Source organism: Astatotilapia calliptera, chromosome 18 (genome assembly GCF_900246225.1).
Source record: "Astatotilapia calliptera chromosome 18, fAstCal1.2, whole genome shotgun sequence".
NCBI lineage: Eukaryota > Metazoa > Chordata > Actinopteri > Cichliformes > Cichlidae > Astatotilapia > Astatotilapia calliptera.
Window position 1 is genome coordinate 30,685,576 of NC_039319.1, and position 10,818 is coordinate 30,696,393.

General features: G+C 44.6%; 1 protein-coding gene across 1 annotated transcript in view; it reads left to right on the forward strand.

The window, feature by feature from the left end:
• LOC113010984 (protein FAM151A) overlaps positions 1 to 10,818 on the forward strand; it is a 509,869-nt gene that overhangs the window by 61,536 nt on the left and 437,515 nt on the right. The gene's annotated exons all lie outside the window — the stretch shown is intronic.

Here is a 10,818-nt window from a genome sequence, read left to right on the forward strand (position 1 = left end):
AATTCTGTACGCGAAAAGTGAGCGCGAGAGCCCTCGGTGCGCCTGCGCGCTGCTGAAGTCAACGACGAGGCTCCAGCTACAGCAGTGCAAGTAAACAAACAATAAATATACACTTTAGGACTCGGGGTCTGTGACACAGGACCCACACACACACGGGTTCTGCTTAGTGTCTTTTTATTTTGGAAATAATCTGCGGTTTTTTGGCAGCCGCCTCGGACGCAGCCACTCCCTCTCTCTGCCAGCATCATCTGCTCCATCTCACTGTGGGCACACAAAAAGACATCTCCCTCATTAACACTGTCCCCTACACCTGTTGCCTCCCCGCCTCCGTGCCGCCCAGGGAGCTCAGTGTGTCACCCCTCCTCTGCAGCAGGCCAGCAAACCACGCCCCTGCCACAGCTTCCCCACCGCCCCACCGAGGCCGGGGACCAGGGATAAAGGGATCAATAACAATTTAAAATTTATAATTTACAGTTTGATGATTTAAAGTCACACACACAACCCGTCGAAAGGGGAGGGGGGCCGGCTGCTTCCAAATAGAGCACATTTCATTCATAATGATGTAAATTATGTATTCATGATTTGAATCCTGGGTTGTGCGAAATCCCAGAAATACACCTTAGACAAAGTGAATCTGTGAACTAAGGTGTAGGTGTGTTAGGTTATGTTGTGGTGATCCTTGAGTTGGGGGATTTGCGTTCATACTGGAGTGCAAAATTAAAACCAATGGAAGATGGACAAGACAAGTTCAAAGCCATCAGGTGCTCAGCTTAGAAAAAAGATAAAAGAAGAGGAGGAGAAACAAAAGATGTGTGATTGGATCATGGCAGGTCATCCTGAACCAATCAGAATCAGAATACTTTATTAATCCCTAAGGAAATGATGTGGGTTACAGTCGCTCCAAGAAGAAATGGTAAACATAGCAACAGTAACAGACTAAACTCCAAACATTATGTTACAGATTTTAATATAATATTAATTAGTCGTTGTCAATTGTTGATTTGTCCTGTTCTCCTTGTATGATGAATTATGATGGCTGTTTGCATACAATGCATACTCTCTCTCTTCATATGGGGGGGGGGGGGGGCAGAGGGAGTGTTCGCCCGAGGCCCCAAACAGGCAAAGACCGCCACTGGTGGGAAGGAAAACTCCTTTTTAACAGGAAGAAACCTCTGGCAGGACCAGGCTCAGGGAGGGGCGGGGCCATGTTAGCTAGCTCTGAGTACCTGCTGTTAGCAGCACCCATATTTGTGCAGCCAGCTGATCACTGAGGGCCATTGGCCTCTTCAGCCAGTAGGCACAGATAATGTCAGGTCTTGGCACCGTCCAACTCCTCATTCTGAAGACACATTATTAGATGTCTGCCTTTGAGATGTTGACTGGGTCTTGCTCTGTGAGATTGTCGTGGTCTTCGGTTCACCGGCTACCTTATGTGACGCTGCTTTCTCCACGATGTTCTTTCAGTATTGCTCAATTTCAGCTGGGTCTGTCTTTGTGCTATTTCCCCTCACAGCATGGAGCTCTGGAGAACAAGCCATTTTTTTCTGAACCTCTTCTTTCCTACTAGATCTCTTCAGTGTACTGGGCCGAGCTGTGAGCCATCTTGTAGTGCTTCTTTTTCACCCAGGATATGTTTCTCATGGTGTCTATCTGCACCGCTGTTCACTGACTTCACTGATTTTGGCTTCCTGCCTTCTCCTCTGTGTGGAGCTTACTCTTTACAGTCTTAAACCCAAGTGCTTTTAGTATTACTGTGGCATTTGCATATATGACCTCATTGTTTTTAGTGATACTGGCAGTGGGGATCATGTGTAGAGCACATCTGCAACCATCCTCTGACGAGACGTTTTCAGTGAGCCAGTGGAGTCGTGTGTTTGGTCGGTGGGTACTGTGATTGCAGCCGGTCCCCAGCTCTCTGTAAACGGCCATTGATCAGTGGTTATAATAATTAAGGACCAGTAAACTGAACTCACAGTCCATTCTTAGTAATGGTGCTAGTTTTGACCAGTATCCAGATGTACTGTTTAAAAGCTTCAGTCAGACTCAGGAGGTCACATGTATGGATGAGGACATGTGACCTCCACTGAAAACCCAGCAGAACCAACTCTCTGGGAGGTCCTTGTGAGTTTACACGACTCAGTAATGCACTACAACATTGTTATTGTTAATTGTGATTCATTACCCTGTTAATCACTGAGCTGAGCTAAAGTAAATCAATAATAAAAGATAAATAATATAAATATTAGAATAAAACCCCAGAGAGTAAATTTGACACCCCTACCGGTTAGGAAGGAACAAGCCCCGCCTTCCCCTGCTCCGTACCGTTGTTGTGCCAAAACCTGATTTCCAATGTTTCCCTGTGTGTTTTATGTGTAACATCATTACGTATGTTGCTAAATAGACTTTGGTGAACAGGTATTACAAACGGGTTATATATAAAATTAAAAAATTACCTGTTTCTCAAGTATCTTTGTAACTGTGTTATTGTACTTACATTATAATCAGCCAGCTCCCTTTTGTCCACTTAAAATATGTTTACAGAACTATTTTTGCATTTGTTGCACAGGACCAGCTTGTTGCTGGAAAATAACTATAAACCTGAGAAACTGAGCAGATATCCATACCGGAGATCTGCATGGACCTTGGAGAAACGGACCTGATTTGTTGTGAACACTTTGGAACCATCGTGATCTGCACGGGCGCGGAGGAAGCGGACAATATCCTCTCTGAGAGTTGAACATTAGACGCGCGCTGGCTTTTTTTTGTGGGATCGTGCGACCTGACGAGGAAGATGGCGAGCCGTTCCCTTTGAACCGAACCACAGCCATTCCGAGTTGGCACAGAAGGGCAGGTTGCTCTTCTCTCACGAAGAATTGCAGCAGAGCGGTTGGACAAAATCACTGAACACGGACTATTAAGCCGGCAAGACTGACATATCTGAGCTCAGATAGGATTCTGGTTACTATTATTATTGCTGTTGTTGTATCTTATTTAATGTTTCATTCCTGTTTATGAAGTGCTGTTTAATTGTTGCTATATAATTCAGTACAATTCAAAGCAACTTTACCTGTGGCTCCACTCATTCTTCTGCACGCCACTCACCATGACCCTCCTGCGAGTCGAGCTATTGGCCCATTCTCTCCATCCTACTTTAACTTCCCCTACCCTGTCCTGTACTTGGCTACTCTTGCCTGGATGGTTGAGCAGTACATATGATAATACAGATAAACCTGGACGATATTCCAAACTGTCATCATCTCTGTCAGCCGGGATCAGGAACACCGTTACATTACTGTTATTTTAGGCCCTGTGCTATGATCTTACTAAAGCTATGTTTAAACAAGCTCTCTCTAAATTTTTTCCAAAATAATATCTAAAACTGTACACTGAGCACACAAGACCATTTTTTTATTTGTTGCATTTATTTAGCAGCATGACAGTGAAGAGAACAGAAGAAAGCTGGGACAAAGAGGAGCAGCGAGCAGCTCAGGGCCTCTGCATCATTAACCTTTCAGGATGTAGATCACAACAGTGACCTAAACCAGTGCCCCATGTTCATCTAGCCCTCTCTATGTGCAGACAATAATACTGAGGAATACTATCATGTTCCCGTCCATCCACTCAAGGAGTCGACATAATCTGGTGTTGGTTATGCAGCCTCAGAGCAAACTATTGGAGAGTTAATAAGGGAATTATTTACTGTTTTAATGTCTCGAGTTGTTTTAAAAACACCTTTGTCATGTTTTCATTATTTTAAGCAAATCATGATGAAAATAATTAGCAAAATCATGGATCCTGGTGTTAATTTAAAGAGCAAAGCTTCAGCAAATCAGACACCACAAATAAACAAATTTACTGCAAATGAGTGAGCCCCAGTATAAACTGATTGTTCCTTGCAGTGGGTATTTAGTCAAATGTGTGTGTGCATGCGTGTTAATTGCGGACTAAATAATGCAGAGCTTAAATTTAAAAGAAGACAGAATAAAAGAGGCTACATCTTAAAACTGAATAATACAAACAAAGCAATGCTGAGAGGAGATATGGGTGTCCGTCTGATCTCATTCTGTCTTGTGTTTTACAGCCAGCGAGGCCAGGCTCAGGAGCAGGATGGTAGTTTTTCCCAGAAGCACCCAGAACCACAGCTGACCCTTCAGACCTGCATGGACACAGATGAATGTACACTGGGTTACATAAAATCCCTCAGAAGCTAAAGAGCGCACGCAGAGACGAGCCGCATTTAGAGGGGAGCGATAGATTAGCATGTATAGCACACAGACATGAAGGAAACATTTGACTTTCTCCTCATCTCTCAGTCTGAGTGTGTTTTCCTGTGCAGGGGTTGGAATGGATAGTGAAGTGTGAACCCCCAGGGAGGGAGAGGGGGAAAAGCCAACACATACTGGGAGAGAAGTCTGAGCCTCTGCACTGCTCTTTGGAAACTGTAAAAAACTGAAAGACTGAAAAAATCAGCACTAAAAATAAAGAAACAGCAGCTACTGTGGAAATCCTGCTCTGTGTGAGACTTCCAATCACACGTTATAACATATTAGTCCTGACTCTGATGAGCACAATCAGTGACATCAAACTGATAACGTGCTTGTGAGCGCTCACCTGCTGCATTGTGGGTCTGCTGGGTGCAGTTACACTTTGGGCTGCTGATGGTCAAGGAAGGTGGTTTTCCTGTGAAGTTATCTGGACAGAGGAGTGTTAATCAGACCAGGAATAAGTCATGATAGCCTAAAAACAGTAATACACACTGTTCACATGTTCCAAACTGGGTTTTCTGGAAAGCTGGAATGTGAATGCACTTTCCTGGAAAACACTTTGGATTAACCTCTGTTGTTCTAAATGGGATCAATAAATAAATTCACTTTACAGTTCACACAAAAGTGTTATTACAGTCTGCCTTTTTCAATGATCATTTAATAAAATATTAATATTAATATAACATGCTTCAGTGGGCTGATCACTTTTTGGCACAACATGTGCTCAGACACAGACAGAGACGGATGTGCACGGGACCAGCTTGTTGCTGGAAAATAACTATAAACTTGAGAAACTGAGCAGATATCCATACCGGAGATCTGCATGGACCTTGGAGAAACGGACCTGATTTGTTGTGAACACTTTGGAACCATCGTGATCTGCACGGGCGCGGAGGAAGCGGACAATATCCTCTCTGAGAGTTGAACATTAGAAGCGTGCTGGCTTTTTTTGTGGGATCGTGAGACCTGGATCTCTTCCTGACGAGGAAGATGGCGAGCTGTTCCCTTTGAACCGAACCACAGCCATTCCGAGTTGGCCCAGAAGGGCAGGTTGCTCTTCTCTCACGAAGAATTGCAACAGAGCGGTTGGACAAAATCACACCCATCACAGACTTTTGACCTTTTGGATTTGACTTGACTGAACACTGACTATAAAGCCGGCAAGACTTATAGGGTTACCGGGGCCCCGCCCTGGAGCCAGGCCCAGGGAGGGTGCCCAAGGGCGAGTGTCTGGTGGCCGGGCCTTAGTCCATGGGGCCTGGCCGGGCACAGCCCGAAAAGAGGACATGGGCCCACACTCCTGCAGGCCCACCCACCCACAGAAGGCGCATTGGGTGCATTGGGTGCCGGACGGCGGCCAGGAGCGGAGGCCCTGGCGGACTGATCCCTGGCTACCAAGACTGGCAATAGGGACATGGAATGTCACCTCTCTGGTGGGGAAGGAGCCTGAGTTAGTGCGTGAGGTTGAGAGGTACCGGCTAGATATAGTCGGGCTCACCTCTACGCATGGCTTGGGCTCTGGAACCAGTCTCCTGGAGAGGGAATGGACTCTGTCTCAGTCTGGAGTTGCCCCTGGTGAGAGTTGGTGGGCTGGGGTGGGTATTCTAATATCCCTTCGGCTTGCTGCCGGTACGTTGGGGTTCTTCCCGGTGGATGAGAGGGTTTGTTCCCTGCACCTTAGGGTCGGGGAACAGGTCCCAACTGTCATCTGCCAAGTGGCAGTTCAGAGTACCCAGCCTTCTTAAAGACCCTGGGGGGGGGGGTGGTGCTGGAAGGTGCTCCACCTGGAGCCTCTGTTGTCCTGCTGGGAGACTTCAATGCTCACGTGGGTAACAACAGCGAGACCTGGAGGGGCGTGATTGGAAGGAACAACCTTCCTGATCTGACCCCAAGCTGTGTTTTGTTGTTGGACTTCTGTGCTAATCACAGTTTGGCCATAACGAACACCTTGTTCGAACATAAGAGTGTCCATAAGTGCACGTGGCACCAGGACGCTCTAGGCTGTAGGTCGATGATCGATTTTGTAATCGTATCACCTGACCTGCGACCATATGTTCTGGACACTCGGGTAAAGAGAGGGGCTGAGCTGTCAACTGATCACCACCTGGTGGTGAGTTGGATCAGGTGGCGGGGGAGGACGCTGGACAGACCTGGTGCACCTAAACGCGTAGTGAGGGTGTGCTGGGAACGTCTAGCAGAGGCCCCAGTCCGCGAGATCTTCAACGCACACCTCCGGCAGAGCTTCAGCAGCATTCCGAGGGAGACTGGGGACATTGAGTCCGAATGGACCATGTTCAGCATTTCCATTGCCGAAGCTGCTGCATTGCGCTGCGGCCGCAAGGTGGTTGGTGCCTGTCGTGGTGGGCACCAATAAATAAAAGTGTCATCTGGAAAATTCGACAATGAAATACAAGCCAATAAAGATGTGATAATAATAATAATTAGTCCTTACTTGCTATTTGAATACTAAAAGCAGGACTAATGGTATGGGGTGGGTAGGTCTTGCATTGGTATTGTCCAGTGTGTGCCTTTGTAAAAGACTGGACATTCAGGACCAGGGTCACATTGGGTAATGCAGAGGAAATGTTGACAAGAGACTCGTTGTTCTGGAAGATAAAACAGTTACAGCAGTTATGTTAACCTGACAAACATCACAGCCATGTGACAATGTTAGCGTATCATATGAATGCTTCAGACAATGAGGTAAACATAGCCATGTTAGTCAGCAGCTCATGCATCAAATTGCTATGAGTATTAGTATTTTAATACATGATATCAAAGTATAATACAGAGGTGTCCAACGCCAGGCCTGGAGGGCCGGTGTCCTGCAGGTTTCAGATGTGTCCTTGATCCAACACAGCTGATTTAAATGGCTAAATGACCTCCTCAACATGTCCTGAAGTTCTCCAGAGACCTGGGAATGAAGTCATGTGACATTCAGGTGTGCTGACCCAGGGTCAGATCTAAACCTGCAGGACACCGGGCCTCCAGGCCTGGAGCTGGACACCCCTAGTATAATACTAAATGTATACTAATATCTGAGACTTGTATACCTTCCACAGCTGTGCAACGTGGCTGTTTTTTAAACATATGAAAGTACAGTTCAGCCTGAAGGCTTCTCCAGGTGAGATCACCATGTCTCCAGAGGTATTCACTCCAGCTTGGTCGCAATCATCTACGAACAGAAAGACTGATTTTAAAAACCTACACCCAATTTTTTACATCCATGTTTAACTTTTACTCGTGTTTCATTTGTTCAGTACGTATTTGTCCTGCCAGTGAGCTTTCAGTTCCTCTGCTCTCAGAAGCAGGCTCCATATCTGTCCCAACAACTGCAGTTTACATGAAGGTACGACCCGAGGCCGACTATTGGACGAGCAGTAAAACACTGAAGCAGCAACACTCACAGTAAGAGAGAGAGAGAGAGAGTGTGTGTGTGTGTGTGTGTGTGTGTGTGTGTGTGTGTGTGTGTGTGTGTGTGTATGTGTGTGTGTGTGTGTGTGTGTGTGTGTGTGTGTGTGTGTGTGTGTGTGTGTGTGTATGTGTGTGTGTATATGTGTGTGTGTGTGTGTGTGTGTGAATCAGCTTTGTCTGGGACATTTGTTTCACTGATAACTCTCAGAGATCAGATGAGTGTCGCCTCTTTTCTAAATGCAATCAGTTGTTGGTTCTGTGACTCAGGCTCCTGTAAAGGACAAACTACAAGAGTGCAGCTTTTATAACACTGTCAGTGTACAATAGAAGAAGAAGAAAGTACACCGTCTGTCAGTTTTGTGGTTTTACAGGACGTAATAAAAATGTCACAGATTACACACTGAGTCGGGATTTTGCACAAAAACTAAAACACGATGTCACAAAGGAGTATTAGTGCCAATCACTTTAAAATAGCTTTATTTTTCAGTTTAATTTTTTTAAATAATAATAAAGTATTTGTCAGCTTCAGACTTTCAGAAACTCATAATACTGTAGCCACGCCCAGTGTCTCTGACCAAAGCCAGTTTGAGTTAGTAACTACAATGACATGGATACAGACTTAAACGAGTTGTAATTAAAATGTCTGTTATCATCATTGACTTTTGTGAAGTTGTCATTTAGCGGCTCACCTTCAGCTTCAGTCCAGCACAGCAAACTCACCACCAGAACCAACAGCTCTGCCTTCATCCTGCCTGTGTGTCCGTCACCTCACTGCCAGCATCTGCACACCTCTAGTTTCAGTGCTGGCTATATTTCACAGGAAATACGTGCGTATAAGGACTGGGAGATACAATCGGCTGACGTGAGTCCTCAAGCAGAAGGAGGCTGCGGTAGCCAGAGCAGGAACACTGATAACAGCACATAACAGCATCATTCGACCGTCTTTAATCTTCATACTTTGTTCAGAAGAAAAATCCCCACATGTGCTGTCGAGCACAAATACGGGATATTTGGTCGTTTCTGTGTTGACACCAACCGGACAAGGTCTCACTTGGAGATAACATCTGCCTGTCATCAGGAGCAACTGCTGAAATCTGCTTCTCACCTACAAAAACATCAAAAGAGCGTAGAGAAAGAAAGGAAGTACTCTGTAGCTAAAACTGGAGGCCTCTCACTGCTCAGTCACCGCACTTTGACCCTCATTAATATTGGATTTGTTTCCCTTCACTTTGTTGTCCACTGTCAAAGGAAAATTGTACATAGTGTGATCAGCTGCATGAATGTGTTTTATTGATCACTAAGCACTCCACATGTCTACATGACTTTTCACATAAACTCTTGTGTGATAAACTTATTTAGCAACTAACAGCTTCCTCTTTCCTGAGAACGTACACGTGTAGAGAAGGGGAACCTCAGCTCTGAGTTCTTGGAATAACTTAGTTACCTTTGTACACACACAAGCTTGTATAAATAAAGAACGCAGACAGTGACAGAGCGCCAGTCCGTGAGTGCCTCCTGCGAGGACGAGCGCTCTGGGACCGCCCTCGCGAGTAAAGACAACTGCAGTGTTTGTGTTTTCTAACTCAGGTGTCTCAGCTGAAGAACTGTGGGGCGATTCTTAGAAATCCCCTGTCGTCCACTAAACATTAAAATAGCTCCATAAAATATATTAATTAATTAATAGTATTAAATATATCAATTATATGTTTGCATATAATTGAATGACAGCTAAGCCAGAGTTTAATCAAAGATTTGTATCAGTGATGCTAAAAGAAAAACCCAGACTGTGTGTGACAATGCAGCTTGGACACAAAGCAGCCAAGAAACGACAACATCTCTGCTGTGCAAGTGTTTCTGATGGTTACCACGAGTGCCCCCACCAACCCCACTGACCCCTGCATCAACATTTAACCTAGCATGCTTTGAGTTTGCTGCTGCAAAGCTGATTGAAACCAAACCTGTTGCCTTCAGCTTTTTAATACATGTTGGTGGTTAAAGGCAGGCGGGCAGCGTGAACAGTTTGTGGATGCCATAACTCCATAGGAGCTTCAAACTGATACCATAGGTCTATCTATAAAAGTCTGAATCTTAGCAGACCTAAAGGTTAAAGGTCAGAGGTTCTGAAATCCTTGTGAATCGATAGCTCGAGAACAAGGCCATCTAGGAGCTTCAAATGACAAGAACCTGGCCTCAGAATGGGCCATTAGCCCCTCCCACCACCACCACAGAAATATACTGATTCCTTCTTTTCTTTTTTACCACCAGCAGCCTTAAATACATGCTGATCTTTTGTCAAATGCAGTTACCAACGTAAGTTTACAAATTCATATCTGTTGCATGGCCTAACTAACACCAAATGTTAGTTTTGTTTTTTAAATGGTTAGTGTTCAGAATAAATTGTGTGCACCCCCCCACTCTCATTGGTCCTCTAGTCACATGACTAAGTAAGTTGTACCTTGAAGTACCAGAGTAAATACTTCATGAACCTTTCTTTCCTCATGTTTCAGAAGGGTTTAACATGCCATGACGTTGCCCTAATTTGTAGTATAAACTGATATGTTTCCACCCTGTTACTGTCCAAAGGTGGACACACAGTAGCAGCCACATTTGTCACTGATGTGATGATGTCATTGATCCAAAGCATGCATCTCTCAGTGCATTTGTATAATATCCATATTTCATTACGTAAGAAGTCACTTAGATGAGTGATTACACATTTACTATTAAAGCTGCAGACAGATGAATCCTTTCTGGAACCTTCCAGTCTCTCAGCTTTTTGTCACAACACGTTATTTGCAGGTTGACTTTCCAGCTGTTTACTTACATTCAGACAACTATTTGTATTGCAAATATTCTACAATTGCATGTTTACGTATGCAAATGTAGCATTAGCCTATTAACTTTGTGCTAATTTGCTTAAATATTTAGAAACATCTGGATTTTTTTAAATGTTATTCTATAAATTAATGAAAAAAATGGTTATTAAATGTTATACGAAGAGGAATAAAGCTGCAGTTTGGTTCATGTAAGAATCACTGAGGGGACGATTCCACAGGAAAGTTGTGGGCAGAGGTTTTCATCGTGGACATGAATGTCATAGAAACTTTTAATGATTGCTTTGAACTGATGTACAGCGTAC